The 6,576-nt window shown below is 43.0% G+C and overlaps 1 non-coding gene across 1 annotated transcript; it reads right to left on the reverse strand.

Moving 5' to 3' along the window:
• Positions 1–313: 313 nt before the first annotated feature.
• LOC114087860 (U4 spliceosomal RNA) lies at positions 314–454 on the reverse strand. Its single transcript, XR_003581915.1, has one exon. It is a non-coding gene; the product is annotated as a U4 spliceosomal RNA (small nuclear RNA).
• Positions 455–6,576: the final 6,122 nt, after the last annotated feature.

Below are 6,576 nucleotides of genomic sequence, written 5' to 3' on the forward strand. Positions count from 1 at the left end.
TTGTGTCCACCGAAAACTAAAAAATAAATATTAAAAAAAATTCTGTCTCTCTTTAAAAACAAAAACAAAACACCTAGCCTCCTCCAAGCCTTTCAGCAAAGACTCACCTGTCCTGCCTCCTGCCTGATGTATTTCAGCACCCTTTAAAAAAAAAAAAAAAAAAAGAGGTGTTTGAATTGTTCCTTATTCTTTTAAAAAAATTTTCCATTTGTTCTTTGTAGTTATACAGTGAATAGAATGTATTTTGACAATCATACATACACAAAGTATAACTTCCCTCCTTCTTCTTCTTCTTTTTTTTTTTTTAATTCAGTCTCTATAGAGACTGTCAAAAATTGCCAGTGTTGCTTATATTGCAGGTCATCAAGGCCGGGTATTGGAAAAAGTTTTCAATTAGCAATAATCACACCTCAGATAAACTTTATTGGCTATGATACTGCCACTACGCAAAGCTGCCTTTCTTATTCTTTATGATGCTCCATTTTTCTCTATTTGGATGGGTGGGAGCCCTTTCTAGTCAGTCCTGAGATGTTTGTCAAGATGCTACTGATCTTTGATAATTAGATTTCTTTCTTATTTTTGGAGAAGGAGACAAATACTGGGGACTGAACCCCGGGGTGCTGTATCACTAAGCTACACCCACAACAGAGTTACAGCCAAAATACCGTCGCATACAACTTACATACAATGTTTTCTCTGATATGTGGATGCTGATCCATAATGGGGGTCAGGGGCAGCAAGGGAGGAATAGAGGGACTTTGGATTGGGCAGAGGGGAGTGAGGGGAGGAGATGGGACAGGGAGTGAAAAAGATGGTAGAATGAGACAGATATCATTACCCTAGGTACATGTAGGATTGCAGGAATGGTATGACTTTACATCATGTACAACCAGAGAAGTAAAAAGTTGTGTTCCATTTGTGTGTAATTGAAATGCATTATGTCATGTATAACTAATTAGAATAAATTTAAAATTAAAAAAATAAGAAAGATTAATAATGTTTCCATATTAGTAATTACTGCTAACAATTCACCCCATGCAATAACAGCTTATAAATAACAATAATCATTTTTTTTAATCTGTCTTAATTTCTGTGGTTTAGGATTTGAGAATAAGTTGGTTGCGCAGTTTGGGCTTCTGGTCTCTTGTGAAACTGCAGTCAGATATTGGCTGAGGTGAGCCACAGTCATCTGAAGGCTTGACTGGGGCTAGAGAAGCCAGCCATTTGTTGGACAGCTCCCTCGTGTGGCTGGCAAGTTGGTGCTAGCTGTTGATGGGAGGCCTCAGTGCCTCTCTGCCTGAGCTTCTCCACAGAGCTGCTTGAGTGGCCACACAACATGGCAGCTGGCTTCCCTTAGAGTGAATGGCCCACGAGAGCAAGACAGAAGACATGGCTTTTATGGCCTAGACTTGGGAACCACACATTTTCACAGGTTTCTATTGGCCACCAAGATCAGTCTAGAACCCAGCCAGGAAGGGACCACACAAGGGTATGAACACTTTGAACCAGAGCTCACCATAATAAACACCACTGGAGTTAAAGTAGACCTCAGATATACTAAAATAGCTTAAAAAAAAAGAGAGACATAAGAAGAAAAATAATAGGACATATCCAATTTTTTATTTACCTTTTATGTGCACAAAACCACACTTGAAATATATTTTAGTTTCATAAATAGGGGAGACTAAGAAGACTAAAGCTACCTCTTCCTGGTGAATATATATGCTATATTATATGTATGGTAGCCAGATATTCATCACTGTGACAAAATACCAGAGAGAATCAACTTACAGTGTGGAAAGGTTGATTTTGGCTCACAGTTTCAGACCAGGTCACTTGGCCCCATTGCTTTGGGCCTTTGGTGAGTCAGAATATCATTACAGGGAGCACAGTAGTAGAGCAGAGCTGCTCACCTCATGGTGGCCAGGAAGCAAAGAGAGAGACAGAGAGGAAGAAAAACTAACCCTTCAAACATACACCCCAGCTATGACCTACTTTCTCCAACAGGGACCCACTTCCTTCTGTTTCCACCTCCTCTCAGTAGTGCCACCCATCAGGGACCCATCCTTCGGCACCTGAGCTTTCAGAGGACATTTCAGACCCAACCATAGCAGTAGGTATGTTTTATGCCTCAGAGATATAAATCATGTGAAGTGTAGGTATCACAGAAACTAACTAGCTACTGAGATCACAGCTAAACTCAATTTGGTAAATTTTTTTTACTGTGTTAGTAAAAGAAATATGAAAGACATTGTTTTTGAGTCTAAGCATAATTACTTTTTCATCTCAATAAACATCATCTTTTATCTGTTCAGAGTGGATTACAACTGAGATTTTTCTAGGCAGTGTATGAAATTGTAGGTTCTCTGTTCACTGGAAATTCAACTCTTCCGTTCTCTCTTTGAAAGTCTTTGTATTTTGATGATTTCTGAGTGTCCTTCCTTCCTTCCTTCCTTCCTTCCTTCCTTCCTTCCTTCCTTCCTTCCTTCCTCTTAGCAATATTGGGGGTTGAACCCATAGTCTCAGGCTGAGCATGCCAAGCAAGTGTTCTCCCACTGAGACACAAGACACAGCCCTGATCACCCCTGACATTTTTTTTTTTTTTTTTTTGAGACAGAATCTCTAAGTTGCTAAGTTGTCCAGGTTGGCCTCAAACTTGTCACCCTGTCCCCGGCCCCTGTGTAACTGGAATTATAGGCATGTACCACCAAGCCTGGCTCATATTCTGGAATTTTTCACCAAGAGTAGGTTGATCTCTTTGGCATTTATACTCAAATGACTAATGAGGCCTCTTCATGCAAAATCCATGCATTCTAACAGCACACCATAGTCCCAGGAGATGTGTTCAGTCAAGTCTGACAGCAGCCAGGTCATGAGTCCCACAGCAGAGTCACAGCCAAAATACCGTCCCATACAACTCACTTAAAATCAGCTGTATGTGCATGCTGAGGGCGACACAGAGACAGATGGAAGATAAAGTGAGTTTATATCGCAAAGGAGATTTTGGCTTACTGTTCCCATCAATAAGTTCATGCCCTGGAGTAGGAGAGACGTTGGAGTTTGGAACCAAACACTCCTTCGTGTGCTCTTGGTTTCTAGGTTTCTCTCCCGGTGCGTTTCACCCTGTGAGGGGGCTTCTACTGTGTTGGGCACATATTTCTGATAGAGCAAGACCGTGTGTGCTCAACAACTACTTCTGCTGATGCTCAGATGGAAACAAACACACAGAAGTCAATCCGTTTATCTCTGGGAGCAGGAGAAAGGGCTATTTTTGTCAGTAAATATGTCACTTATCATTGTATTATGTAAAGATGGACCCCGACATCAGACCTTACTAAGAGCCACAGATTATGAACAATAATTTTGGCAATACTAAATTCCAGCTTATATACATTCTTTTTGATTGTTATTTGTGTGAATGTGTGTGTGTATGTGTGTGTGTGTGTGTGTGTGTGTGTGTGTGTGTATGTGGGTGGGTGTTCTTGTGGTGCTGGGGATTGAACCCATGGCCTCACTGATGGGCTCCACCATTAGGCATGTGCTCCTTCACTAAGCTTACCTCCAGCCCCACGTATATTCTTTTATTTTGTATGTGTACTTTTAAAAATGTATTTGTTCCTTTTAATTACACATGACAATAGAATGTATTTTGACATACACACATGGAGTATGACTTCCCGTTTTTGTGGTTGTACATGATGTGAGTTACACTGGTCGTGTATTCATATATGAACATGGGAAAGTTATGTCTGATTCTTTCCACTGTCTTTGCCATTGCCATCCCCTCCTCCTTCCCCCCACTCCGCCCTGTCCAATCAAGTGAACCTCCACTCCCCACCCCTGACCCTGCCTATTGTGAGTCAGCATCCAAATATCAGAGAGAACATTCGGCCTTTGGTTTTGGAGACTGGCTTATTTCTCTCAGCATGATAGCCTCCAGTTCCATCCACTTACTGGCAAATGCCATAATTTCATTCTTCTTTATGGCCGAGTAATATTCCATTGTGTATATATACCACATTTTCTTTATCCATTCATCTGTTAAAGAGCACTTAGATTGGTCCCATTAGCTTAGCTATTCACATTGAGTTCCTGAGGGTATCAATCAGCTTCATCACTGGGACCAAGATATGCAACAAGAACAACTTAGAGGAGGGAAAGCTTATTTTGTCTCACGGTTCCAGAGATTTAGTCCATGGTTGGCTGAGTCCATTGCTCTGGGCCCAAGGTGAGGCAGAACATCATTGCAGGAAGACATGGTGGAGGATCACTGCTCCATTCATGGCTGACCAGAAAGCAGAGAGTGTGGGGAGCAGGCTGTGCCCTGCGCTGAGAAACTCCATGTATAGAACAGCAGTTTAGGGGCTGTGCCTAAACCTGAGTTGCTCCATTTTTGTAAAGCAGCAGTTTGCCACGAGTTGCTCCGTTGTGAGTGCAAGTGCCAAGGTAGAATGACTCCATACCTTGTTTGTGCACGTGGATGACCACCATCTGACTGGCACCACCGTAATGCACCAACTGATAAATAACTGACATGTGCCAACTTATCAAGCTGAATCAAGGAGCACCTGGACACTTGGATATTCCACATCCTATCGGGAACACCAGACGTGGGAGCTCATCACCCTCAACAGAGGCACCCCCCTCGCTGGAGACCTGCAAAAGGAGGGACCCCTGGGGCTCAACACGATGACACCCTTGACCCCATCACTGGCCACTCATCACAAGCCTTGCCCAGGAAAACCACCCCAGTGACAAACCTCTGAATCTCTGTGCTCGGGCTGCAGCAGAGCACAGTTTCTCCTGCCCATGATGACCACAGAGGGCCCATGCTAAGCTGACACCTTGAGCTGACACCTGAAACTGAGACTGTTGTCCATCCTGTTGGACCCTCTGCTTTGACGAGTCTGTGGAACTGGGGAACTGGTTCCTTAAAGTCCTTATGGCCACCCACAGTGACCCTGACTCTCAGCATTCATATCTCTGCCTGTGCTGGTGGCCCAGCGTCCTCCTACCTGCTGCCCTCTTAGCCTTTTCTTAGTCTTTCTATATGTCAGCAGATGATGTATGAGAGTGACTTGAATGTTATAGATATTAGAAATTAAGACTCGAATGAAAGAACTTGTGTTCACTATCAGTGAACCGAAATGGATGAATGTGGTGTAGCCTGTGAATTTGTTGTTATTCAATAAATTCTGACGTTGTGGAAAGACACAAACGTGTTTTGCCGCAGTCCGGCTGCAGCAAAATAACCAGGGGGTGACGAAGAACTTGTGTAGATTGATACAGCAGGAGTGGAAGCTGTTTATTGCAGGACAGGAGCAGTATTTATACATTCCACACAGCTTATCTAATTAGCATAAACTAGATACATCAGTCAACCAATCAGGAATCTCTACACTTAATGGCTCAGTTTTGTTACTTCTCAAACCACTCCCTCTGGCATTTTGCCAGGCACCATCCAGACTTGTTTACGAACTCTAACATTCCCCTGGCAAAATGCCAGGTGTTATTTTGACTTGTTTACAGACTCTAACAGTGTTTGGTCTATGTTAGTGAATTATCTTGTTCATGACAGAGGGAAGGGCGAAGGGGCCACAGGAAAGATGACCCCTTTCAGGGCAGCCCCCAGTAACCCACCTCTTCTGCCACATCCCACCTGCCCACAGTTACCACTCAGTCCTTTTGACTAGGATGGACTGATTAGCTTACAGTCATTTCACCTCTGAGCATTCCTGAATTGATACAGGAGCTCTCAGAGGACGCCTCATATCCAAACCAAAATGCTAAGAAAACTGTGTTAGTTCTCCAGAGAAATAGGTGTGTGTGTGTGTGTGTGTGTGTGTGTGTGTGTAGAAGAAATTTATTTTAAGGGTTTGGTTCATGCTGTCATGGGGCTGCTAAGTCTGAGATCTGCAAGGCAGGCTGCAGGCTGGAGACCCAGGGAAGAGGTGACATAGCAGCTTGAGCCTAAAAGCATCTGGAAGCATAATTCCTTCCTCTTCGCGGGACTTCAGGCTTTTCTCCAACGGTGTTCAACCAATTGGATGAAGGCCGCCCACATTATGGAGCTTACTGTCTTTACTTGAAGTGTACTTCTTAAGTATCAATTACAGGGCTGAGATTGTGGCTCAGTGATAGAGCTTTCCTGGCACACGTGAGGCACTGGGTTCAATCCTCAGGACCATATAAAATAAAATAAAGGTATTTTGCCCACCTACAACTAAAATATATATGTGTGCGTGTGTGTGTGTGTGTGTGTGTGTGTGTGTATGAAATAAAATAAATAAATATCAATTACATCTAAAAAAATACTGTCACAGAAATATCTAGACCAAACAGCTGGATACAATGGCCTAGGCAACTTGATCTAGAAAATGAAACAACACCAAGGCTCAGGTGGGAACCCACTGAACCAACAAGGCCCCGTTAATCCCCTCATTGATTTCACTCCCTTTCTTGTCACCAAAAGCGATAATTTTTGACATCTGAAACTGAAATCTAATATCTGGTGGGAAAACGCCAATTCCTTTCTCTTGGAGTCATGAAGACATGGTCCTTGGCACTCTCTGAGGA

The sequence above is a fragment of the Marmota flaviventris genome, chromosome 8 (assembly GCF_047511675.1).
Source record: "Marmota flaviventris isolate mMarFla1 chromosome 8, mMarFla1.hap1, whole genome shotgun sequence".
In the NCBI taxonomy this organism is placed as follows: Eukaryota; Metazoa; Chordata; class Mammalia; order Rodentia; family Sciuridae; genus Marmota; species Marmota flaviventris.